Here is a 27,141-nt window from a genome sequence, read left to right on the forward strand (position 1 = left end):
ACATTAGAGGATGCAAAATACCATTGGAATTCATACCCATTAATAGAGAAGAATTTCTTATTACAAAACTATATTTGTAGCCCCGCCAATAGCTTCAGGAATTATTTAATTATAAACTCTGTAGAAGTTTGGAGATAAGACCTGTGTTTAATAACTTGCATTAAATCTTTCTGGGGACGTCATCAGCAAAACTCTTGGATAATTAGAAAAACCTGGGAAGATTTGGGTTCTCTGGAATATCCAAGTTATCACTTTGAAATTTCACAATCATGTTGGAGTAATAACATTAAAATATTTGAGTAGTAAAGGCATTGAGTATCAGTGTGAGTCATCCACATTTGGTAAGGAGGTCTGGGGCATTTGTTGCAGTGAGAGAGTTCAGGAGTCTTGTATTGATATCTCTTTTTTTGATTCATCTCATTTGTTGAATACCTACCAGAGTACCTCATTGGGTCTTCTTTATACACAGCCGCTTGTAATTTTACCTTTCCATATACTCTTGAATTTCTTGGCCTTCTCCCTGTTGTATGCATCTGGTAAAATCCAACTCTGTACACTCTACATATAAATGGTGAATGCGAAATACACACAAATTGTTGAATGGTCTTTCAATTTTGACCACTAAACTCAAGTGAGCCTTCAATGCTCCCTGATATCATATTATATTTCCTTAATCTATTTGTTCTCCTACAATGCTGGGCTGACTTTCTCCTCTTTCAAACCACTTCCTCTCTTCCTACTCTTTGTTCTCAGCTGATGACCTTGCTTCCTACTTTATTGAAAACATAAGCAATTAGAAGAGGTCTTCTCTATACTCCCACCATTTTATCAATGAACTTACTTGCATTTGGGAATATGTTCCTTGCTTTCTCTGCTGTTAGCTAGGTGAGCCATCCATATTCTATTTAAGGCCCAGGTCCTCACGAGTCACTTAGATCCTCACCCCAAGTTACTCAGGACCTTCATTTGAGCAGTCCTCCCTTCTGTTCTACTGCATCAGTTTTCCCTTTCTGCTGGAATAATCTCATCAGAACAAAAACTTCCTAAGATAGCTCACATCATTTAAAAAAGAACTGTCCCTTCAATCTACCTCTTTTGGCTATTCCTCCATTTTTTTGTCTCACTGGTAGCAAAACTCTTTGCGTTGTAAGAATTGTCTATGCTTGCTATCTCTTCTTTCTCGGAATCTCTTGAACCCATTCTAATCAAACATTGTCCCTGACACAAAGCACTGGGTATGATTGTGCAGGTTGCACACTATACAGGAGTGCCACATTTAAGAGAATGATGTTCACATAACTTATGGCAGTGATTTTCCAGCAGATGGCACCAAGTGTCTTGTTGCAAAAAGATTAGTGTATTTGACAATTTTACAAGAGATGGAAGTGTCTTTTAAGAGAAGCATTGTTTTAATCCATATAAAGGCTCTGCCTTGGGCTAATAGTGTTATGCTACTACTCCACCAAAATAGCTTTATTAGGTCACAAATGACCTCCATATTTCTAATCCCACAGTCCATCTTATAGTCAGCTTAAATAGCACTCATAACAGTCGCTCACTTCTTCATGAAATTGTCATCACCTAGCTTAGAGATGCCACTGTTTTTTATTGTCTTCTAACCTCCCTTTAACAAGCCATCGTCTTCTAACAAGCCATGGTTTTTAATACCCTTTGCTAATTCCTACTTATCTCTCCAGCCCCAACCTCTGTTTAAGGAACTTTTCTATAACAATTCGTTCCCTTTGTAATATCATCCAGCATTACGGTTTTAAATGCTATCCATGCACACTGGCAATTTCCGAGTTTATATCATCAACCTGGACTTTTAAATTTCCAGACTTATATATCCAACTGCCTATTTGACATCTCTACTTAGGCATCTAATATAGGTGGAAATTCCCACACCCCTCCTGCCCTACCTTCCCCTAATTTTTTTTTTTTTTTGAGGCAGAGTCTCGCTCTGTTGCCGAGGCTGGAGTGCAATGACACAATCTCTGCTTACTCCTGCCTCTGCCTCCTGGGTTTCGGCAATTCTTCAGCCTCAGCCTCCCGAGTAGCTGGGACTACTGGAGTGTGCCACCATGCCCAGCTAATTTTTGTATTTTTAGTAGAAACGGTGTTTCACCATGTTGGCCAGGCTGGTCTTGAACTCCTGACCTCAAGTGATCCGCCCACCTTGGCCTCCCAAAGTGCTGGGATTACAGGTGTGAGCCACCGCACCCGGCCCCCATTGTTAACATTCCACATACATTCCATAACTTGTACCAATGTTAATTTCTTAGGTTTTGTTTCTTAGTTTTGACAAAACATTGTCAAAACCTAAGAAGAAACAAACAAAATTGGACCTTACTCAGGTTTCACTGTCTTTCCACACATTTTCCAGGATCTGACCCAAGATCCCATGTTACATTTAGTCCCCTTCAGTCTGTGACAGCCATTCCATGTCTTTCATGGTTAGCCAGATGTCCTGTGGAATGTTCCTTGATTTGCGTTTGTGTGGTATTTTCACATGATTAGTTTGAGGCCATGGATTTGAGAGAAAATACTGCAGAGGTGATGATATTGGGCATCCCGAATTTAGTATGTTCAAAATTGGACAACGTATATCTCCTGACCCCTGCAGTTTTTCCCATCTGTGTGGTTTTTGTAGCTTCGTAAGTGGCAGTTCTCTCTTTCGTGTTGCTAAGCGCGTCTTGGGCTCTACTCTAGACCTACTGAATCAGAAACACTGGAGGTGAGGTCCAACAATCTGTTCCACATGCCCTCCTGGAGATTCTGATGCATACTGAAGTTTGAGAAGCACTGACTTAGACCAGTGTACCTTATAGTCATCTTGACTCCTCTTTGTCTCATACTCCAGATGTCTTTCAGAATCAGCAAATTCTGTCAGTTCTGTCTTGAAAATGTATCCAGGTCTACTGCTTGTTACCATCTTTACTGCTCCCATCCTGTTTCCATTTTTTGTCAGCCCCGCCCTCTTTTTTTTTTTTTTTTGAGATGGAGTCTCGCTCTATCGCCCAGGCTGGAGTTCAGTGGCACCACCTCAGCTCACTGCAAGCTCTGCCTCCCGGGTTCACGCCATTCTTCTGCCTCAGCCTCCTGATTAGCTGGGACTATAGGTGCCCGCCACCACGCCCAGCTAATTTTTTGTATTTTTAGTAGAGATGGGGTTTCATCGTATTAGCCAGGATGGTCTTGATCTCCTGATCTCGTGATCCGCCCGCCTCGGCCTCCCAAAGTGCTGGGATTACAGGCGTGAGTCACCGCACCCGGCCAGCCCTGCCCTCTTACCTGGCCTCCTGGCCATTGCCCTTGCTCCTCTGCTGTCTGGTACTCCTTTCAGCAGCTGTAGTGATAACAGCAGATCAAGCTTACACCTTCCAGTGTCCTTGTCTCAGAGTAAAACCTCAGATCCTCACATTGATAGAAACATGCTTTTCCCTCCCCTTATCTTCTATCAATCCTGACCTTGCTTACATCCCATCTTCTTATACTTGCTCAAACATACCAAGCATGTTCTCTCAGGGTCTTTGTACTTTTACTGCTTCCTGAATATTCCTCCCTTGAATCTCTTATGGTTCATTCAGGCACCATCAGGTTTCTTATTGGAGAAGCCTTTCCTGACCACTCTGAAATAATCATGTTCCCCACCCCCTGCCCAGTCTTATTTTTATTTCCTGTCTGCCTTACCCTGCTTTATTTTTTCTCACTCCTTTCATCTTAGTATGTGTTTGTCATCTCTACACAGACAGTCCTTTAGGATGATTCTTAGGATTTTTCAACTTTATGATGGGTTTATCAGAGCGCCAAGTGCGTTTTTGACTTATGATGGGTTTCTCAAGACATAACCCTATTGGGTAAGTCAGAGTATCTGTGTTTTTCAACAGAATGTATGCTTCATTAAGGGAGAGCATTTATTTTGTTTCCTTCTGTATCCTCAGACACTCCATATATTGTATTTGATTGAATGAATGAATACCAAGCATGGCTTGGCACACCTAATGTTGCAGAAATAGTCAAAATACTGTTCTTGGCTTCAAGAAATTTATACTCAAACTGTGGAGATAAACAGTTCTACAAACAACTGATAAAGTGCTAAATCTAGCAAGCAAGAAGAGTAGAAGTGGTTGAAGTTAAGAAATCTTGGCATTTGCATCAGGTTTCCAGTGAAACAGAATCAGGAGCTTTGAATGAGTAAATCATTACAGGCCCAGAGACCTATAGGAAAAGAAAATTCTAAAGTAGCTAAGTGCAAGGTGTAGTCCAGGAATGATAAATCAGGTTTGAGTAAAGAGTATAGAATTTATGGGAAGGTGTAGTGATAATGATAGCTAATACTTGAGTGCTTCTGTGCCAGACATTGTTCTGGAGGTACAGCCGTAAGTATTTACTCTAGCAAAGCATCTTCATTTAATCCTTATGAGGATCTGTAAGGTAGTCAGGCTAGTGAAGAAACAAAGGCACAGAACAATGAGGCTGGGCTTCAAACTCAGACAGCTTAGACCTAGAACCCAGCCTTGGCTACTGCACTGCCTCCATAACTCTGTTAAAGTCGTTGGGGTCCAGATTGTAGAGAGTAAAAAGCAATGTAATAATAATTCTATTTTAGGAGGCAATGTGAAGAATGAATTCCAATTGGTGGAAGACTGGATTATATTATAAAAATATGCTGCCTCTATTCTAGTTGTTAAAGAATCAGGTCAGTTTTCATGTACTGTTACTAGAGGATATCAGTGACACGCTGTTGACTTTAAAACTTGAGTTGTTAAGTGTCTGAGGTTTGTTCCCATTTTTAAAAGCAACCAAATCATGTATATATTAGGAAGTGCACACACACAAGAACCTAGATGGTTACGTAAATAGGCTTTCAGAGAATGGGGGTGAAGGCAACATTGCTTTTCTTAGCTATCCTTCACAACTATAACAATAAATTACTCCAAAGTATGGAAGAAGACAAGAAAAACTGCTTCAGTTTACACAGGTAAGTGTCCATGAAAAGTAAGGAAATGGGTAGAAGAAAGAATGTCTTTACATATTTATATATTCTTGAGAGATGGATATGAACTAAGACATTACCAAAGCCACAGATTAAAAATACTATGTATAACTACATTTAAACATTTTAAGTGTATAATTCAGTAGGTTTAGTGTATTCACAAAGATGTACAACCATCACCACTATTTAATTCCATAACATTTTTATCCCCAAAAGAAACCTCTTTCCTATTAGCAGTTACTAGCCCCTGGCAAATACTAATTTACTTTGTGTTTCTATAGATTTGCCCATTCTGGAAATTTCCTAAAAGTAGAATCATATAACGAGTGTTCTTTTATGTCTGATTTTCACTTAGTATAGGATTTTCAAGGTGCATCTGTTTTAGCATGTATCAGTACTTGATTCCTTTTAATGGCTTAATAATATTCCCTTGTATGATGCCCAATGTTTTATTTATCCATTGTCAGTTGATAGATATTTGAGTTTCTGCTTTTTGTGAATAATGCTATGAACATTCATGTGTAGGTTTTTGTATGAACGTGTTCTCAGTTGTCATGGTTATAGCCATAGGAGTGAAATTATTGGATCATATAGTAACTCTATTTTTGACCTGTTGAGGAACTGCGAAATTGTTTTTCAGAGTGGCCACACCGTGTGGGTTCCAGTTTTTCCACATCTTCACCAACACCTACTATTACCTGTCTTTTTTATTATAGCCATCCTACTTGTGAAGTAGTGTATTGTGAAGCTGGATGATGTTGGTGTATTTTGATCTGCTTATTGACTTTTTGCTTATCTTCTTTAGAGAAGTATCTACAGACAGTATCCAACTTAATGGCTTGACTTAAGATTTTTCAACTTATGGTGTGAAACTGTTGTAATTTTGACATAATGTTAAAATTTGAATTTTGATCTTTTCCTAGGCTGTAATATGTGATACATAAGATATTGAACACTTTGTTTAAAAATGGGCTTTGTGTTAGATGATTTTGTCACACTGCAGGCTGATGTAAGTGTTCTGAGCACGATTAATGTAGGCTCGGGTAAGCTCTAACATTCTGTAGATTTGCTGTGTTAAGTGCATCTTCCGTTTACAACATTATCAGGATGTGACCCCATCGTCAGTTGAAGAGCACCTGTATTTCATTTTTTTGCCCATTTAAAATTTTTGATTATTTGTCCTTTTATTATTGAGTTGTGAGAGTGCTTTATATATTTAAAATAGAAGTCCATTATCAGATACATACTTTTGAAAACTTTTTTATTCTGTGCATTATGGTCTGTTTTGGAGAATGCTCCATTTGTACTTGAGATGAGTGTATATTCTGTTAGTGGAGCATTCTGTATATGCCTGTTCAGTCTTTGATTTATAATATTGTTCATCTTCTATTTATTTATTGATCAGAAGATAAACCTATCTAGTTTTTCTGCTCATAAAGTGAAAGAACTATTGTTGTCTGTCTCTAAACTTCTGATTTAGCTTTATGTATTTGAGGACTCTGGTTTTAGTTACGTGTATGTTTATAATTGTAATATTTTCTTGATGATTTTCCTTTTGTCATTATAAAATGTCCTTCTTTGCTTTAGCAAGAATTTTTATCTTATAGTATCTTTTACTTGATAGTCGTGTAGCCACTTCATCCGTTTTTTCGTTAGTGTTTGGGTAGTATACTTTTTTCCTTTTTATTTCAGTCTTTTTGTGTGTTAGAATCTAAAGTGTATCCCTTGTAGACAGCATACAGTTGGATCATGTTTTTTAATTCATTTTGCCAATCTCTATCTTTTAATTGGACAGTTTAACATTTACATTTAATATAATTACTGATAAGGAAGGACTTATGCCATTTCATTTGTTTTTGTATGTCATGTCTTTTTTTGTTTCTCACTTCCTCCATTCCTGCCTTTTGTGTTAAGTAGCTATGTTCTGGTGTACCATTTCCATTCTTTTTTCTTTCTCTTACTTTTTTATTTATTTATTTTTTGAGATGGAGTCTCACTCTGTCACCCAACCTGGAGTGCAGTGGCGCAGTCTCGGCTCATTGCAACCTCTGCCTCCCAGGTTCAAGCGATTCTCCTGCCTCAGCGTTCTGAGTAGCTGAGATTACAGGTGCCCGCCACCGTGCCCGGCTAATTTTTAAAAAATTTTTAGTAGAGATGGGGTTTCACCACATTGGTCAGGCTGGTCTTGAACTCCTGACCTCGTAATCCACCCGCCTCGGCCTCCCAAAGTGCTGGGATTACAGACATGAGCCATCGCACCTGGCCCTCTCTTACTATATTAAAACATTGTTTTCTTAGTGGTTACCCTGGGGATTACAATTAACATTTTATGTTATATTGTGATCTGATGTTATGTGATATGTTATTTTTGAGACAAGAGTCTTGCACTGTCACCGAGGCTGGAGTGCAGTGGCATAATCTCTACTCACTGCAACCTCTGCCTCCCAGGTTCAAGCAATTCTCATACCTCATCCTCCTAAGTAGCTGGGATTATAGGAATGCACCACCACACTCAGCTAATTTTTTGTATTTTTAGTAGAGACAGTATTTTGCCATGTTAGTCATGCTGGTCTTGAACTTCTGGCCTCGAGTGACCTGCCTGCCTCAGTCTCCCAAAGTGCTGGGATTAAAGGTATGAGCCATACTGCCCAGCCTACAATTAACATTTTAATTTAAAACAATCTAGTTTGGATTAATACCAATTTAATGTCAGTAGTGCATGTAAACTTTGCTTCTATAGAGCTTTGTCTCCCACTTCGTGCTGTTTTTCTCATACAAAATATGTCTCTGTGTCTTGTATGCCCATCAACATAGATTTAAAATTTAGAAGGAGCATTTTTCCAGTATTCCCATCATTTCATCTAGCTTTCACAGTGATTCTGCAGTGTGCTTTCCTTTTCCTATATGATTGAAGGAGGTAATTCAGTCTTCCGCACCGATCTGGTTCTTTCCCTCAAATTTAGGAAAATTAGGGAAAGCCTTATACTGGAAACTTAAAAATGAAGAAAACAATGTTTCTTGCCAAAAGAAGGACAATTTTCTTAAAAGTAATGATGAATGGTTTTTTGTTTTGTTTTGTTTTTTGAGGTAGGGTCTTGCTCGCTCTTGCAGTCTGGAGTGCAGTGGTTTGATCATGGCTCACTGCAGCCTCAATCTCCTAGGCTCAAGTAATCTTCTCACTTCAGCCTCCCAAGTAGCTAGGACTATAGGCCCATGCTACCACACCTGGCTAATGTTTTTTTTTTTTTATTTTTTGTAAGATACAGTCTCCTATGTTGCTCAGCTAGTCTTGAACTCCTGAGCTCAAGTGATCCTCCCACCTCTGCTTCTCCAAGTGTTGGGATTATAGGCATGAGCCACTACGTCTGGCCTAAATGTAATAAGTCTTTATGCTACTACTGAAAAAAGAATGAATGTCAAAATAGACTAGTGTATTTGTGAAAATGTACCAACTGGGAATTTGCATAATATAATAAAAATCCAAAAAGATTTTTCCCTTTAAAGCTTCTACTAGAAAAGAATAAAAACATCTTGGATGTTACCCTTGAAAATATTTTTCATTTGCACTTAATTTTAAAAATTTATCATGAAATAAATACATATATTATATAGAGAAAAGTTTATAAAACATACAGTTCCAGTTTGAGTATCTTTCTTCAGGTTAAGAAATAGAAATTACCACTTCTTTAGAAGTTCTTCTGGTCTCTTAATCCAAATTCATGCCAACACTCTTAACTCCAAGTGAGTTCCCAGGGTTCACTGCCTTCCCCAATTCTTTATTTCTAGCTCCCTTCTTCCCTGCAAGAAACCTGGCTTCTATTTGGATAATATGTGCTAAACAGTTTCAGAATTGCTATACCCATGCCACTGTCAACAACAAATCTAAGTGACGTTAGTATTTCTTCATGGTTCTCCTTTTTAGACTGAGAGTATATAGTTGAAGTATTGCACTTAAAATTTACTTGGATTCGTTCCCTTTCCCCCTCAGTGTGATTATGGTATTTATTTGGTTGTAGATGAATTTTAATTTTTCTAGATATTGCCTGACTCTCCTTCACTGAGGATTCTACATTCGACTAACAGAGTAGGAGAGTGCTCATACCTCTCATAGCATCACCAACAAAGGATCAAGAAAGACTGGGATTTTTGCCAATCTGAAAAACAAGACATGGTATCTTAAGTGTTTTTTTTTCCTTAGAGCTTTATTGAGGTACACTTGATGCAATAAAGTGCATCTGTTTAAAGTGTTTTGAATTTGGACACACACCCATGAAACCAACACCATACTCAAGATTCATGATGAATATTTTCGATGTAGTTTTCATTGAAATCCCTCTCAGTAGTATATTTGTATGTTTAGGAGCCATTTGCGTTTTTTCCATAAATTGGTTGTTCTTATCTATAGTCCCCCTGCCCCCTCCCCATTTTTTTTTTTTTTTTTTTTTTTTTGAGACGGAGTCTTGCTCTGTCGCCCAGGCTGGAGTGCAGTGGCCGGATCTCAGCTCACTGCAAGCTCCGCCTCCCGGGTTCCCGCCATTCTCCTGCCTCAGCCTCCCGAGTAGCTGGGACTACAGGCGCCCACAACCGCGCCCGGCTAATTTTTTGTATTTTTAGTAGAGACGAGGTTTCACCGTGGTCTCTATCTCCTGACCTTGTGATCCGCCCGCCTCGGCCTCCCAAAGTGCTGGGATTACAGGCGTGAGCCACCGCGCCCGGCTACCTCCCCATTTTTAAACAAGGCTGTTGGCCTTTGTCTTCTCTATTTTTAAGAAGCGTTTTTATGGGTAATTGGGATATTAACTCTCTGTATTTAAGCTGCAAAAATATGTTTTCAGTTTTTCACTTTTTACTTTGCTGTTAGTACTTTTGCTATGCAAAAGTTCTAAAAGTTTTTATATAAGTAGATTGATCCATTTGTTTCTTTAATAGCTTCTGGAATTTAATAGAGTTTTCCTCACTGCTACATTTTAGAGGAATTCAGCTATCCTTGCCTCCAGCACTGTATGGGTTAATTTTCTTACATTTGAATCTCAGACCCATTTTGAATCTTTAAGATAGGAGTAATGAAATCTAATTTTGTTATTTTCCAGATGGCTTTCCAATTATGTCAACCCCACTTTTCAAGAAATTCATCGTGATGCTGAGGCAACTGTGTGTCCACATAGAAAAGAATAAAATTGTTCCCCCGTCTCAGACCTACGTTTGTTTATTTATTTATTCATTCATTCATTCATTCATTCTTTAACTTTTATTTTAAGTTCAGGGGTACATGTGCAGGATGTGCAGCTTTGTTTATATAAGTAAACGTGTGCCATGGTGTTTTGCTGCCCAGATCATCCCGTCACCTGGGTATTAAGCCCAGCATCCATTAGCTATTCTTCCTGATGCTTTCCCTCCCCGACACCCCCGACAGGCCCCAGTGTGTGTTGTTCCCCTTCCCTTGTGTACATGTGTTTGCATCATTCAACTCCCACTTATAAGTGAGAACGTTTGCTTTTCTGTTCCTACATTAGTTTAATGGCTTCCAGTTCTATCCATGTCCCTGCAAAGGACATGATCTCATTCCTTTTTATGACTGCATAGTATTCCATGGTGTAAATGTACAACATTTTCTTTATCCAGTCTGTCATTTATGGGCATTTAGGTTGATTCCATGTCTTAGGTGCATAGTGCTGCGATGGACATATGCATGCATGTATTTCTGCAATGGAAAGATACTCTTTTGGGTATATGCCCAGTAATGGGGTTGGTGGGTCAAATGGTATTTCTGCCTCTAGGTCTTTGAGGAATTGCCACACTGTCTTCCACAATGCCTGAACTAATTTACGTTCCCACCAATGGTGTAAAACATTCCTTTTTCTCCCCAACCTCACCAGCATCTGTTGTTTTTTGACTTTTTAATAATAGCCTCTCTCCCTGGTGTGAGATGGTATCTCATTGTGGTTTTGATTTGCATTTCTCTAATGATCAGTGATGTTGAGTTTTTTTTATGTTTGTTGGCCACATGTATGTCTTTTGAGAAGTGTCTGTTCATGTCCTTTGCCCACTTTTTAATTTTTTTTTTCTTATAAACTTGTTTAAGTTCCTTATAGTCTCTGGATATTGCCTTTGTCAGATGGATAGACTGCAGAAATCTTCTCCCATTCTGTAAGTTGTCTGCTCATTCTGCTGACTGTTGTTGTTGTTGTATAGAAGCTCTCTAATTAGATCCCATTTGTCAATTTTTGCTTTTGTTGCAGTTGCTTTTGGCATTTTCATCATGAAATCTTTGCCCATGCCTACGTCCTGAATGGTATTGCCTAGATTTTCTTCTAGGGTTTTTATAGTTTTGGGTTTTACATTTGAGTCTTTAATCCGTCTTGAGTTAATTTTTGTATATGGTATAAGGAAAGGTACAGTTTCAGTTTTCTGCTATAGCTAGCCAGTTATCCCAGCACCATTTATGAAATACGGAGTCTTTTTTTAATTTTTGAACACATGCCAAAGATTTATTTGGTTAATTAAGGCGAGAAGCAGCAAGATGGTGTAACCAATCCAAAGGAGAATTTGAAAACACACATAAATATAGGTGATCAGAAAAACCTGCAATGAATTTACAAAGAGATGAAAACAACTCAGCATCCACAATAGCATAATCAAATACATGTGTATTTGAGACAATTAGTTTGCATTTCTGTGGGCAAAATCACTTGCATGATTTTCAGCTCAACATAATTTACATAATAAATTATATTAAGCTCAAAGACAATAAAAAGCTGAGAAAACTCAGAAGAGTATGCTAGATGAGTACGCATTTTTTAATTTTAAAATCTTTCATAATTTTTCCTTTAGGATTCCATCTACAGTGACTATTTGACCAGTTTAGAGTATAAATAAATAAGCTCCACTGGGTTTATTATAACCTCTCATCTTGGATTTTTGAGGAAAAGAAAAACTTCAATTATCTGAGGTGAATATGATAAAAATATGTGGCAGGGTGCCAGGTCCAGTGGCTCACACCTGTAATCCCAGCACTTTGGGAGGCTGAGACGGGTGGATCACCTGAGGTCAGCAGTTCGAGACCAGCCTGGCCAACATGGTGAAACCCCATCTCTACTGAAAATATAAATAAAATTAGCCAGGTGTGGTGGCACGTGCCTGTAGTCCCAGCTACATAGGAGGCTGAGGCAGGAGAATCACTTAGGAGGTGGAGGTTGCAGTGAGCTGAGATCACGCCACTGCACTCCAGCCTGGGTGACAGAGCGACACTCCATCTCCAAAAAAAAGAAAGAGAGAGAGAGAGAGAAAGAAAAATATGTGAGCAAGTAGAAGCAGTTACCAAAAGTTTTCTAAAATGGAACATACACCCTCGGATTGTTTAATTCTAATCACAATTGATGTGGACATAGACATGTAAACAGGTGCTTTAAAAAAAAAAAACTCATTAATAAAACTAGTATAAAGAAAGAAAGAAGGTGACCATCTACGCTGTGACACCTGGAAACGCAAAAAATCCCAAAAAGGTCTTCGTATGGTATTGTTTGGGGTTAAAGATTAAAAAAATAAGGGGATCAAGGACTGTAAGTTTTGAAAAACTGCAAGTGGAGATGGGAAAGAAACTTCCAACTTTTTCTTCTTATTGCTCCTTCAATTAAAATTATTTTAGGCCAGGCGCAGTGGCTTACGCCTGCAATCCCAGCACCCTGGGAGGCCGAGACGGGCGGCTCACCTGAAGTCAGGAGCTCGAGACCAGCCCGGCCAACATGACAAAACCCCATCTCCACTAAAAATACAAAAAATTAGCCGGAAGTGGTGGCTGGCACCTGCAATCCCAGCCACTTGGGAGGATGAGGCAGGAGAATCGACCAAACCTGGGAGGCAGAGGCCACAGTGAGCCAAGATTGTGCCACTGCACTCCAGCCTGGACAATAAGAGCAAAACTCCATCGAAAATAAAACTCCGTCTAAAACATCTGTCCAATTGAAATGGTAAAGCCATTGAAAGGACTCTACTATGGTCTAAAAGTTTGTGCTGCACCCTTTCCCTCCAAAATTTATATGTATATATATATTTTTTATTATACTTTTAAGTTCTGGGGTACATGTGCACAACATGCAGGTTTGATACGTAGGTATACGTGTGCCATGTTGGTTTGCTGCACCCATCAACTCATCATTTACATTAGGTATTTCTCCTAATGCTGTCCCTCCCCCAGCCCCCCACCCCCGCAACGGGTCCCGGTGTGTGATGTTCCCTGCCTTGTGTCCAGGTGTCTTCATTGTTCAATTCCCATCTGTGAGTAAGAACATGCAATGTTTGGTTTTCTGCCCTTGTGATAGTTTGCTGAGAATGATAGTTTCCAGCTTCATCCATGTCCCTGCAAAGGACATGAACTCATCCTTTTTTATGGTGGCTTAGTATTCCATGGTGTATATGTGCCACCTTTTCTTAATCCAGTCTGTTGTTGATGGACATTTGGGTTAGTTCTAAGTCTTCGCTATTGTGAATAGGGCTGCAATATACGTGTGCATGTATCTTTATGGTAGCATGATTTATAATCCTTTGGGTATGTACCCAGTAATGGGATCTCTGGGTCAAATGGTGTTTCTAGTTCTAGATCCTTGAGGAATCGCCACACTGTCTTCCACAATGGTTGAGCTTATTTACACTCCCACCAACAGTGTAAAAGCGTTCCTATTTCTGCACATCCTCTCCAGCATCTGTTGTTTCCTGACTTTTTAATGATTGCTATTCTAACTGGCGTGAGATGGTATCTCATTGTGGTTTTGATTTGCATTTCTCTGATGACCAGTGATGATGAGCATTTTTTCACGTGTCTGTTGGCTGCATAAATGTCTTGTTTTGAGAAGTGTCTGTTCATATCCTTTGCCCACTTTTTGATGGGGTTGTTTGCTTTTTTCTTGTAAATTTGTTCTTTGTAGATTCTGGATATTAGCCTTTTGTCAGATGGGTAGATTGCAAAAATTTTCTCCCATTGTGTAGGTTGCCTGTTCACTCTGATGGTAGTGTCTTTTGCCATGCAGAAGCTCTTTTGTTTAATTAGGTCGCATTTGTCTGTTTTGGCTTTTGTTGCCATTGGTTTTGGTGTTTTAGTCATGAAGTCCTTTCCCATGCCTATGTCCTGAATGGTATTGCCTAGATTTTCTTCTAGAGTTTTTATGGTTTTAGGTCTAATATTTAAGTCTTTAATCCATCTTGAATTACATTTTGTATAAGGTGTAAGAAGGGATCCAGTTTCAGCTTTCTACATATGGCTAGCCAGTTTTCCCAGCACCATTTATTAAATAGGGAATCCTTTCCTCATTTCTTGTTTTTGTCAGGTTTGTCAAAGATCAGATGTGTTTATGCGTGGTGTTATTTCTGAGGCCTCTGTTCTGTTGCATTGGTCTATATATCTGTTTTGGAACCAGTACCATGCTGTTTTGGTTACTGTAGCCTTGTAGTATAGTTTGAAGTCAGGTAGCGTGATGCCTCCAGCTTTGTTCTTTTTGTTTAGGATTGTCTTGGCAATGTGGGCTCTTTTTTGGTTCCATATGAACTTTAAAGTAGTTTTTTTCCAATTCTGTGAAGAAAGTCATTGGTAGCTTGACAGGGATGGCATTGGGCAGTATGGCCATTTTCATGATATTGATTCTTCCTATCCATGAGCATGGAATGTTCTTCCATTTGTTTGTGTCCTCTTTTATTTCATTGAGCAGTGGTTTGTAGTTCTCCTTGAAGAGGTCCTTCACATCCCTTTTAAGTTGGATTCCCAGGTATTTTATTCTCTTTGTAGCAATTGTGAATGGGAGTTCACTCATTTGTCTCTCTGTCTGTTATTGGTGTATAGGAATGCTTGCGATATTTGCACATTGATTTTGTATCCTGAGACTTTGCTGAAGTCTGTTATTGGTGTACAGGAATGCTCGTGATATTTGCACATTGATTTTGTATCCTGAGACTTTGCTGAAGTTGCTTATCAGCTTAAGGAGATTTTGGGCTGAGACGATGGGGTTTTCTAAATATACAATCATGTCATCTGCAAACAGGAACAATTTGACTCCTCTTTTCCTAATTGAATACCTTTCTTTCTTTCTCTTGCCTGATTGCCCTGGCCAGAACTTCCAGCACTATGTTGAACAGGAGTGATGAGAGAGGGCATCCCTTTCTTGTGCTGGTTTTCAAAGGGAATGCTTCCAGTTTTTACCCATTTAGTATGATACTGGCTGTGGGTTTGTTATAAATAGCTCTTATTATTTTGAGATACGTTCTATCAATACCTAGTATATTGAGAGTTGTTAGCATGAAGAGCTGTTGAATTTTATCGAAGGCCTTTTCTGCATCAATTTCAGAGCCTGTTATTGGTCTATTCAGAGATTCAGCTTCTTCCTGCTATAGTCTTGGGAGGGTGTATGTGTCCAGGAATTTATCCGTTTCTTCTGGATTTTCTAGTTTATTTGTGTAGAGGTGTTTATAGTATTCTCTGATGGTAATTTGTATTTCTGTAGGATCGGTGGCAATATCCCCTTTATCTTTTTTTTTTTTTTTGAGACAGGGTCTTGCTCTATCGCCCAGGCAATGGCCTAATTTCAGCTCACTGCAAGCTCTGCCACCCGAGTTCACGCCATTCTCCTGGCTCAGCCTCCCAAGTAGCTGGGACTATAGGCACCCACCAGCACGCCTGGCTAATTTTTTTATATTTTTATTAGAGACGGGGTTTCACTGTGTTAGCCAGGATAGTCTTGATCTCCTGACTTTGTGATCTGCCTGCCTTGGCCTCCCAAAGTGCTGGGATTACAGGCGTGAGGCCCTGTGCCTGGCCCCCTTTATCATTTTTTATTGCATCTGTTTGATTCTTCTCTCTTTTTTTCTTTATTAGTCTTGCTAGAGGCTGTCAATTTTGTTGATCTTTTCTAAAAAAAAGCTCCTGGATTCATTAATTTTTGAAGGGTTTTTTTGTGTGTCTATCTCTTTCAGTTCTCCTCTGATCTCAGTTATTTCTTGCCTTCTGCTAGCTTTTGAATGTGTTTGCTCTTGCTTCTCTAATTCTTTTAATTGTGATGTTAGGGTGTCGATTTTAGATCTTTCCTGCCTTCTCTTGTGGGCATTTAGTGTTATAAATTTCCCTCTACACACTGCTTTAAATGTGTCCCAGAGATTCTGGTATGTTATGTCTTTGTTCTCATTGGTTTCAAAGAACATCTTTATTTCTGCCTTCATTTTGTTATTTACCCAGTAGTCTTCAGGAGCAGGTTGTTCAGCTTCCATGTAGTTGTGCAGTTTTGAGTGAATTTCTTAATCCTGAGTTCTAATTTGATTGCACTGTGGTCTGAGAGACAGTTTGTTGTGATTTCTGTTCTTTCACATTTGCTGAGGTGTCCTTTACTTCCAATTAGGTGGTCAATTTTAGAATAAGTGTGATGTGGTGCTAAGAAGAATATATGTTCTGTTGATTTGGGGTGGAGAGTTCTCTCCTTTCTCCATTTCTTGTTTTTGTCAGGTTTGTCAAAGATCAGATGGTTATAGGTGTGCTCTCTTATTCTTGATTTCTCTGTTCTCTTCCATTGGTCTTATGTGTCTGTTCTAGTACCAGTGCCATGCTGTTTTGGTTCTTGTAACCTTTACTGTAGTATACTGTAGCCTGTATTGTGGTATAGTTTGAGGTCGAGTAGCATGATGCCTCCAGCTTTGTTCTTTTTGCTTAGTATTGTCTTGGCTATTTGCGCTCTTTTTTATTTCCATACAAATTTTAAAGTATTTTTTTTCTAATTCTGTGAAAAATGTCAGTGGTAGTTTAATGAGAATAGCATTGGATCTATAAATTACTTTGGGCAATATGGCCATTTTATTGATACTCATTCTTCCCATTCATGAGCATGGAATGTTATTCCATTTGTTTGTGTCCTCTGATTTCTTTGAGCAGTGGTTTGCAGTTGTCCTTGCAGAGGTCCTTCACATCCCTTATTAGCTGTATTACTAGGTGTTTTATTCTTTTTGTAGCAACTGTGAATAGGAGTTAAATTATGATTTGGCTCTGTGCTTACCTGTTGTTGTTGTTGTTGTTGTATAGTAATGTTAATGATTTTGCACATTGATTTTATATCCCGAGACTTTGCTGAAGTTGCTTATCAGCTTAAGAAGCTTTGGGGCTGAGATGATGGGGTTTTTAGATACAGGATCATGTCATCTGCAAACAAAGATAATTTGACTTCCTGTCTCCCTGTTTGAATACCCTTTATTTCTTTCTCTTGCATGATTTCCCTGGCCAGAACTTCCAATACTATGTTGAGTAGGAGTGGTGAGAGAGGGCATCTTTATCTTGTGCTGGGTTTTAAAGGGAATGCTTCCAGCTTTTGCCCATTCAGTGTGATACTGGCTGTGAGTCTGTCATATATGGCTCTTATTATTTTGAGGTATGTTCCTTCAATACCTAGTTTATTGAGAGTTTTTAACATGAAGGGATGTTGAATTTTATTGAAGGCCCTTTCTGCATCTATTGAGATAATCATGTGGTTTTTGCCTCTAGTTTCGTTTATGTGATGAATCGCATTTATTGTTTTGTGTATTTTGAACCAGCCTTGCATCCTGAAGATGAAGGCAACTTGATCGTGGTGGATAAACTTTTTGATGTGCTCCTGGATTCAGTTTGTCAGTATTTTATTGAGTTTTTTTTTGACATCGGTGCTCATCAAGGATATTGGCCTAAAGTTTTTTGTTGTTGTTGTATCTCTGCCAGGTTCTGGTATCAAGATGATGCTTGCCTCATAGAATGAGTTAGGGAGGAATCCCTCCTTTTCAATATTTTGGAATAGTTTCAGTAGAAATGGTACCAGCTGTTCTTTGTACCTCTGGTAGAATTCTGCTGTGAATCTATCTGGTCCTGGGCTTTTGTTGCTGTTGTTGTTAGCAGGCTGTTTATTACTGCCTCAATTTCAGAACTTGTTATTGGTCTATTCAGGGATTCAGTTTCTTCCTGGTTCATTCTTTGGAGGGTGTATATGTCCAGGAATGTATCCATTTCTTCTAGATTTTCTACTTTACTTGCATAGAGGCGTTTATAGTATTCTCTGATGGTTGTTTACATTTCTGTGGAGTCAGTGGTGATATCTCCCTTATCATTTCTGTTTGTGTTTATTTGATTCTTCTCTCTTTTCTTCATTAGTCTAGCTAACAGTCTATCTATTTTGTTAATTTTTTCAAAAAACCACCTCTTAGACTCATTGATTTTTTTGAAGAATTTTTTTGTGTGTGTGTCTCTGTCTCCTTCAGTTCAGTTCTGATCTTGGTTATTTCTTGTCTTCTACTAGCTTTGGGGTTTGTTTGCTCTTGGTTTCTAGTTCTTTTAATTGTGATGTTAGGTTGTTAATGAAATCTGTCTAGCTTTTTGATGTGGGTATTTAGTGTTATAAATTTCTCTCTTAACACTACTTTAGCTGTGTTCCAGAGATTCTGGTACGTTGCCTCTTTGTTCTCATTAGTTTCAAAAAACTTCTTGATTTCTGCCTTAATTTTATTTACCCATGAGTCATTTAGGAGCAGATTGTTCCATTTCCATGTAGTTGTGTGGTTTTGAGTGAATTTCTTAATTTTGATTTGTAGTTTGATTGTGCTGTGGTCTGAGAGAGTTATGATTTCAGCTCTTTTGCATTTGCTGAAAAGTGTTTTACTTCTGATTATGTAATCAGTTTTAGAGTAGGTGCTATGTGACAATGAGAAAAGTGTATATTCTTTTGCTTTTGGGTGGTTAATTATGTATTCATCTATCAGGTCTGCTTGATTTAATCCAGAGCTGAGTTCAGATGCTGAATATCTTTGTTAATTTTCTCTCTCAGTGATCTGTCTAATATTATCATTGGGGTGTTAAACTCTCCTACTATTATTGTGTGGGAGTCTGAGTCTCTTTGTAAGTTTCTAAGAACTTGCTTTATGAATCTGGTTGTTCCTGTATTGGGTGCATATATATTTAGGATAGTTAGCTCTTTTTGATGAATTAAACCCTTTACTATTATGTAATGCTCTTCTTTGTCTTTTTTGATCTTTGTTGGTTTAAAGTCTTTTGTCAGAAAGTAGGATTGCAGCCCCTGTTTTTTTCCTATTTTCAATTTGCTTGGTAAATTTTGTTCCATCTTTTTATTATGAGCCTATGTGTATCTTTGCACGTGAAATGGGTCTCTTGAAGACAGCATACCAGTGGGTCTTGGCTCTTTATCCAGCTTGACATTCTGTGTCTTTTAATTGGGGTGTTTAGCCCGTTTACATTTAAGGTGAGTATTTTTATGTGTGAATTTGATCCTGTCATCAAAGGATCCTGTCATCAAAATAACTAGATGCTAGCTGGTTATTTTGCAGACTTGTTTGTGTAGTTGCCTCATAGTGTCATTGGCCTGTGTACTTCAGTGTGTTTTTGTAGCGACTGGTAGTTGTTTTTCCTTTCCATATTTAGTGCTTCCTTCAGAAGCTCTTGCAGGGCAGGCCTGCAAGAATTCCCTCAGCATTTGCTTGTCTGAAAAGGATCTTATTTCTTCTTCACTTAAGAAGCTTAGTTTGGTTGGGTATGAAATTCTGGATTGGAGATTCTTTTTTTAAGAATGTTGAATATTGGCCCCATCTTTTCTGGCTTTTAGGTTTTCTGTTGAGGGGTCTGCTGTTAGACTGATGGATTTCCCTTTGTGGATGACCTGGCCTTTCTCTCTGGCTACCCCTACCATTTTTTCTTTCATTTCAACCTTGGAGAATCGGATGATTATGTGTCTTGGGGTTGATCTTCTTGTGGAGCATCTTACTGGAGTTCTCTGCATTTCCCGAATTTGATTTTGGCCTGCCTTGCTAGGTTGGAGAAATTCTTCTGGATATATCCTGATTGTTTCCTAACTTGGTTCTGTTCTCCCTGTCTCTTTTCAGGTACCTCAATCAGTCACAAGTTTGGTCTCTTTACATAATCCCATATTTCTTGGAGGTTTTGTTCATTGCTTTTCCTTTTTTTCCCCTCTATTCTTATCTACCAGTCTTATTTCAGAAAGGTAGTCTTCAGGTTCTGAGATTCTTTCCTCTGCTTGGTCTGTTCTGCTGTTGATACTTGTGACTGCATTGTGAAGTTATCGTATTGTGTTTTTCAGCTCCATTAGGTCAGTTATGTTCCTCTCTAGACTGACTGTTCTGGCTATGAACTCCTATACCATTTTCTCATGATTCTTAGTTTTTTTGCATTGGATTAGAACATGCCCCTTTAGCTCACCAAAGTTCATTATTACTGACCTTCTGAAGTCTACTTCTGTCAATTCAGCCACCTCAGCCTTTGCCCTGTTCTGTGCCCTTGCAGGGGAGGTGATGTGGTCATTTGGAGGAGAAGAGGCACTCTGGCTTTTTGAGTTTTCAGCATTTTTGCATTTATTCTTTCTCATCTCTGTGGGTTTATCTACCTTCAGTCTTTGAGATTGCTGACCTTTGAATGGAATTTTTGTGGGGTCTTTTTGGTCGATGTTGTTGTTTTCTGTTTGTTTTTCTTTCAGCAGTCAGGCCACTCTTCCATAGGGCTGATACAGGGGGTCTGCTGCAGACTCTGGTTGCCCTGGTTTTTCTCATAGCTGGAAATATCACCAGTGAAGGCTATGAAATAGCAAAGATGGCAGTCTGCTCCTTCCTCTGGAAGCTCTATCCCAGGGGAGCACTGACCTGTTAATGGCCCAAATGTTCCTGTAGGAGGTATCTGAACGCCCCTGTTGGGAGGTCTCACCCAGTCAGGAGGAATGAGATCTGGGATCTGGGACATGCTTAAGGAAGCAGTCTGGCTGCTTTTCGGTACAGCAGGTGTGCTGCATTGCGGGGGACCCTTCCTCCTCTGCACCTTTTGGACTCCCAAAGCTGGCAGGCTGAAATGGCTGAGTTGACTGAACCACAGAGATGGCTCCTTCCAGGAGCTCCATCTTAGGGAGAGATCAGAGCTCTGTCTGTATAACCCTGGCTGGAGTGACTGAAGCCCCTCTAGGGAGGTCCTGCCCAGGGAGGAGGAATGGATCAGGGTCTTGCTTGCAGAAGCAATCTGGCCACAATGTAGCAAAGCAGCTGTGCTGCACTGGGGACCCTTCCTCATCTGGACCATTTGGACTCTCCAAAGCTGGCAGACTGGAACAGCTGAGTCAGTCAAACCACAGAGATGGTGGCTGCCCCTTCCCCTGGGATCTCCTTCCCAGGGAGATATTAGAGTTTGCCCATATAACCCTGGCTAGAGTGGCTGAAGCCACCCCACAGGGAGGCCCTGCCCAGTGAGGAGGAATGCATCGGGGTTCCACTTAAAGAAGCAGTGAGACCTAACTCTGATAGTGACAAAAGTTTTAGAGTAGTGTTCTTTCAGATAGGTCACTAAAAACATGTGACAAAAGAAAAATTGATAAGTTTAGAATTCATCAAATATTAAGACTGTTGTATTTCAGAGGATGCCATCAAGAAAATGAAGAGACAACCCATGGATTGGGAGGGAATTATTAGCAACTTTTCTTGTTCTGTACAGAGATTTGTCTTTTTTCTAAGCATTCCCTACTGTTTGATTAGATTTAGATTAATTCAGTCCTTCTAATTAATGGCCACTTGTTAATGTGTTTCACTGCCTTCGGAAGATTTTTAAAAATCTCTTCTGCTCTTTTTTGTCCTCGTACTGTCACACTAGAGTAGTTTTATGAGAAAGAAGTAAAACTTGTGTGTTCGTTATTCAATGTTTAATCCCTCATGAATGTCTCCTCTTTTGGTAATTATAATCATTATAATGATTATAATGGATAATCATTATCCCCTCTAATATTGCTTCTCTTTCATCATTTCTGTTTTTCCTTTTAGAATTTCTATTAAATGTATGTTGCAGCTTTCAATTCATGTCAATTTCTGTATTTCTTACCTTTCACGTTTACTATGCCTTTTTTGTTTGTTTTTGTTTTTTTGAAAGGAAATCTTGCTCTGTGGCCTGGGCAGGAGTGCAGTTTCATGATCCCGGCTCACTGCAGCCTCCACCTCACGGGTTCAAGCAGTTCTCCTGCCTTAGCCTGTCGAGTAGCTGGGATTACAGGCGTGCACCACCACACCCAGCTAATTTTTGTATTTTTAATGGAGATGGGGTTTCACCATGTTGGCCAGGCTAGTCTCAAACTCCTGACCTCAAGTGATCCACCTGCCTCAGCCTCCCAAAGTGCTGGGATTACAGGTGTGAGCCACCACACCCGGCCCATGTTTACTGTGTCTTTATCTCTGTTACCTTCTTAGTGATTTCCCTAATTTTTGTTAGTATCTTTTAATTCAGTTATGTTTGGTCTAGCTTGCTGTGTTTCTTTTTTTCAGTGTTTAATTTGATACCTCTCAGAATCTGCTGTTGTTTCATAGCCTCCTTTCCTGTTTTATTCTATCCCTCCTTTATATCTTTCAGCACATTTAATATACTTTAAATTCCTTTTTAGACTGTGTTATATCCTTTCTACTTCCTTAGCTGTAAATACTCCTGTTTCTTGGGTTTGTTGGTTGTCTTAGCATCAGATATATGTGCTTTGTAATTTTTTGTTTGTGAGTTCAAATTGTCTTATGTTAAGCAGATTTGTTTGTTTTCTTTCCTTCTTACCGTGCTCTTTCTGCCCTGTAAGTTAGTTTTGAAATTTCCTCACCCTTACTTTTTGAAATCCTCAGCTCTGAAAGTTTTATAGTAGGATCTTTCAGAGAAATTACCTTCAGTCCTTGAGCCCAAGATATGGTAGTCTGCTTGTTGGTTGCACAGATATTTCTAATTCTTCCCTTCATTGCAGACAAAGTTTTTTTTCTTTTATTTGAAACTTAAAAACTCTAAACTTGTAAATAGAACTTTTTCAGCCTCTGTTCCTGTCTAGAAAACCTAGTCCCCTGGTTTCAAGTAGTGCATCTGACTGTTCACTGCCTCCTCACATATGAGGTGTTTTGGGTTTCATTTTCCCCAGTGTTGAAATTTTGACCCTGGTTTCTGTTTTCACTCTCAGCCCTTCACGTGCCCCCTTGCTTGAGCCACACTTAATTACTAGGAGTTCATCACCTGCTTTTAGAAAGGGTTGAATATCCCTCTTGACTTGTCCCTTAATTACTGTATTGATCTGTATAAAGTAAACTTTCCCCATTTCTAGTTCATCATTTATAGATATAAGAACCATCTTACTTGTAATCATTGAAACATACTTTAAATTACAAAAAGTCCACTTCTAATTTAACAATTTCCCCTTTACCCATTCTCAAAATGTACAGAGGTGCAGTGGCGAATGGGGATGGGGAGTGTTTGTCTCTCTCTCTCTCTTTTTTTTTCTTTTTTTGTTCTTTTTTTTTCTTTTTGATACAGGGTCTCACTCCTGTTGCCCAGGCTAGAGTGTAGTAGCACAATCTCGGCTCACTGCAGCCTCCACCTCCCGAGCTCAGGTGATTCTCCCATCTCAGCCTCCTGAGTAGCTGGGACTACAGGCATGTGCCACCATGCCCAGCTAAGTTTTTGTTTTCAGTAGAGATGGCATTTTGCCTTGTTGCCTAGGCTGGTCTCAAACTCCTGGACTCAAGCAATCCTCCCACCTCGGCCTTCCAAAGTGCCTGGATTACAGGCATGAACCACTGTGCCTGGCCTGTTTGTTCTTTTAGTCTTTGCTTCTCCCCTTATTCTTGTGGTGCTCACATTGAGGGATGAAGAAGAAAGAAGAGGAAAGGGGGTGAAGACTTACTTGGTTGGTTCTTTGGTAATCCAGTGATGGCATATGTGCAAATGCTTGCTCTTCTGTGCTTCTCATTAGTGTGTTTTCTCAGAGGCCATCATAGAACCAATCACTTCCCCAACATAGGCAATATACTTCATATTTCACCTCTTCCGACACCCTTCTTCACTCCCCTCATTTCTGGCTCAGCTCCTGCCCACAAGTATCCTTTTACTATTTAGATCATCTGACCTTGGTCCCTTTGGAGTTTCATTGATTGGGCTTAAAGTTGGACTTAACACTTGGCCCAGGGGAAGTACATGCATTCTTTTATTTCTCTCAAATTTTTATTTTGGAAAACTTCAGACCTGCAAAAAAGTTGAATGAATGGTGGGTGAATAACCATATGCCCTTCCTGTAGATTCACCAACTTAATATTTTACCATATTTGCTCGCATTTGTTTCATTTTCTTGGCTGGCTAATGAGAATCCTAATGCAGGCATGACATTTCTTCATTCCTATGTACTTTTGCATGAATCTCCAAAAATCAAAGATACGTTTATGTTATACTCTGAAAATTTAACATTGGTATAATACTGTTACCTAATATACAGTACCTATTAAGATTTTCCCAAACGTTTCAATACCTTTTATAGCTGTTTTTCCTCCTGACCCAGCATATAATAAAGATTTCAGTTCATTTTTCATGTTTCTTTAATCATGAGCAGTTCCGCCAGCCTATCTTTTTTTTTTTTTTTTTACCTTTCACAACATTTGACTTTGTTTTAAAGGAGTCTACACCAGTTCTTTCGTAGAATGCCTCTCAACTTAGATTTGTGTGATTATTTTTTCATGACGAGATTGAGGTTAAACCTTTTTACTAATGTTTTGTTAAGGTGATATTCACCAGAGTTCTCTGTGAAAGTACTTTTTCCTGTATAATCTGTGGAGTGTCATTTTAAGACCGAATGGATTTCTTATTCCCTAACAGTCTTTTACCCTGTAGTTTTAGCATTCATCGATAATTTTTGCCTGTATCCATTATTAACTTGATATTTGTAATATGGTGATGTTCTAATTCTGTCATTTCTTCTATAGATAGAAGTCGGTTTTCTTTTGTAAAGAGCAACTTTCCTCTTTTCTTCCCAAAAGAAATAATTTGTTGTCAGCATAGACTCATGGATTTTTTCATTGTGTTATTATCTATTTCTGTAATTACTCATTTTGATATGCAACTTGTTCCAAACTCGTCCTCTAGGGAGTCTATACATTCTTGCCCTGCCAAACAGTGGAAACGCAGCTTGTCCAACTGCCGGCCTTTTCTCTCCGTTGGTAAAGTTGGCTCCAGTCAACTTACTGAGTTTGGACCTCTCATTGCTAAGGGAGGCACTTAACTCATGGGAAATATATTTACATATGCTCCCAAATGTGCAGATTCATATGTTGAATTTTCCTAAGAACACTCCTTCTGCCACACACACCTGACATACGCCTGATAGTTTCTGCTGCTCAGTAATCTCCCACCACAGAGTAAGATGCCTTTCTCCGCTTTCACAAGTTCTTTTAGAGCTTCCATTTACCTGATGTGATTTTACAATGCCCCATTCTCCTGGGGAAGGAAGGAGAAAAGTCACAGTTCTTTTTAGTCCTTTGAGTTCCCTCACAGAATGTCTTTTTGGGATTTTTTTGTCTTGTCTTTGGCCTGATATGCTCTCAGGCTCTCTTAGTCGTGTGCAGATCTTTAGAATATGAGATGTATTGGTTTGCTGGGACTGCTGTTACAAGATACCACAAACTGAACTTTGCCTCAGTAAGATGCTAGAAGTCCAAGAGCAAGGCGTTGCTGGGGTTGCTTCCTTTGAGGACTCTGAGAAAGACTCTATTCTGTGCCTCTGTCCTCGCTTCTGGTGGCTTGCTGGCTGTCTTTGATGTTTCTTGGTTTGTAGATGCATCACCCTGATCTCTGCCTTCGTCTTCACATGGCATTCTCCCTGTGTGTATCTGTGTCCAAATTTCCCCATTTTATAAGGATATCAGTCATAGCTGATTAGCTGCCTACCCTACTGTAGTATCATCTCATGCTAACTTAACTATAACTTAATATAGTAAGTAATATATATGCTGTATTAACTTATACTAATATATATACAGAGAGTTCCTCGTATGCTTTGGATAACTAGCCCCTTATCAGATACATGATTTGCAAAAATTTCCTCCCAATTTGTGGCGTTTCACTTTCATAATGGTTCTTTGACACTGAAACATTTTTAGTTGTGATGAAGTTCATCTTAAGTTTTTCTTTTATGGATACTTTTAGTGTCATATCTAAGAATACTCCACCCAAAGTCACAAAGATTTTTTTCTTCTATATTTTGTTCTAAAGTTTTATAGTTTTTGTTCTTAACACTTAGGTCGCTTATCCATTTTGATTTAATTTTTGTGTACAGTGTGAGGTAGGGCCTAAATTAATATGTTTGCATATGGATATCTGGTTGTCCTAGTACCATTTGTTTAAAAGTCTGTCTTTTCCCCTGATTTATGTTGTCAAAAAGCCTTATATTGTCACAAGTTCCTTATATTCCATAATATAGACTCTCAATTTTGTTGATTTACATGCCTGTCTTTGTGCCAGTATCAGCCTGTCTTGATTACTGTGGCTTTCTAGTAAGTTTTCAAATTCAATAGTGTACATTCATTTTTGAAATTGTTTTGGCTATTCTAGCTGCTTTGGCTTTCATAAATCTTAGAATTGGCTGGTCAATTCTACAAAAAAAAGTCCTGCTGGGATTTTGATAGTGAATACATTGGGGAGAAGCCATCTTGAATATTAAGTGTTCCAATCTGTGAACATTAAAAGTCTTTATTTAGATCTCCTTTATAAATGATTTTCAGTGTACAAGTCATACATATCCTTTATTAAATTTATTCCTAAGTTTCTATCCCTTTTGATGTTACTGTGAATGAAATTGTCTTCATAACTTCTGTTTCCTGTTACTCATTGTTCATGTGTAGATATACAATTGAGTTTTCTTATATTGATCTTGTATTCTGCAACTTTGTGGAACTTATTTATTTAGGTTATTTATTTAACCTTACTTATTTAGGTTATTTTTCTCCCTTAGGTTTTCAGGTAGGAGGGCAAACCAGTCCCTATCACTCCATTTTGGCTGGGAGAAGACGTCTACTAAAAGGGTTGTGAGAGATGAATAAAACCAATTGAGATAAAAACTTTTCCATGAATCTTTTTTCAACAAAGACCTTGTTAGTATAGTCCCTCAGTATCCATGGAGGATAGATTCCAGGACCTCCCTGTGATACCAAAATCCACAGATGCCCAAGTGCCTTATATGAAATGGTGTCGTGTTTGCATGTAACCTACATGCATCTTCCCATAGACTTTAAATCATCTCTAGATTACATAGAAAACCTAATGCGATATAAATGCTATGTAAATAAACTGTATTGTTTGATTCATGGTTGCTTGAATT

General features: G+C 38.9%; 1 protein-coding gene across 1 annotated transcript in view; it reads left to right on the forward strand.

The window, feature by feature from the left end:
* LOC112617144 (band 4.1-like protein 5) overlaps positions 1 to 27,141 on the forward strand; it is a 173,364-nt gene that overhangs the window by 86,248 nt on the left and 59,975 nt on the right. The window lies entirely within an intron of this gene.

This window comes from Theropithecus gelada, unplaced genomic scaffold (genome assembly GCF_003255815.1).
Source record: "Theropithecus gelada isolate Dixy unplaced genomic scaffold, Tgel_1.0 HiC_scaffold_15884, whole genome shotgun sequence".
Classification (NCBI taxonomy): Eukaryota; Metazoa; Chordata; class Mammalia; order Primates; family Cercopithecidae; genus Theropithecus; species Theropithecus gelada.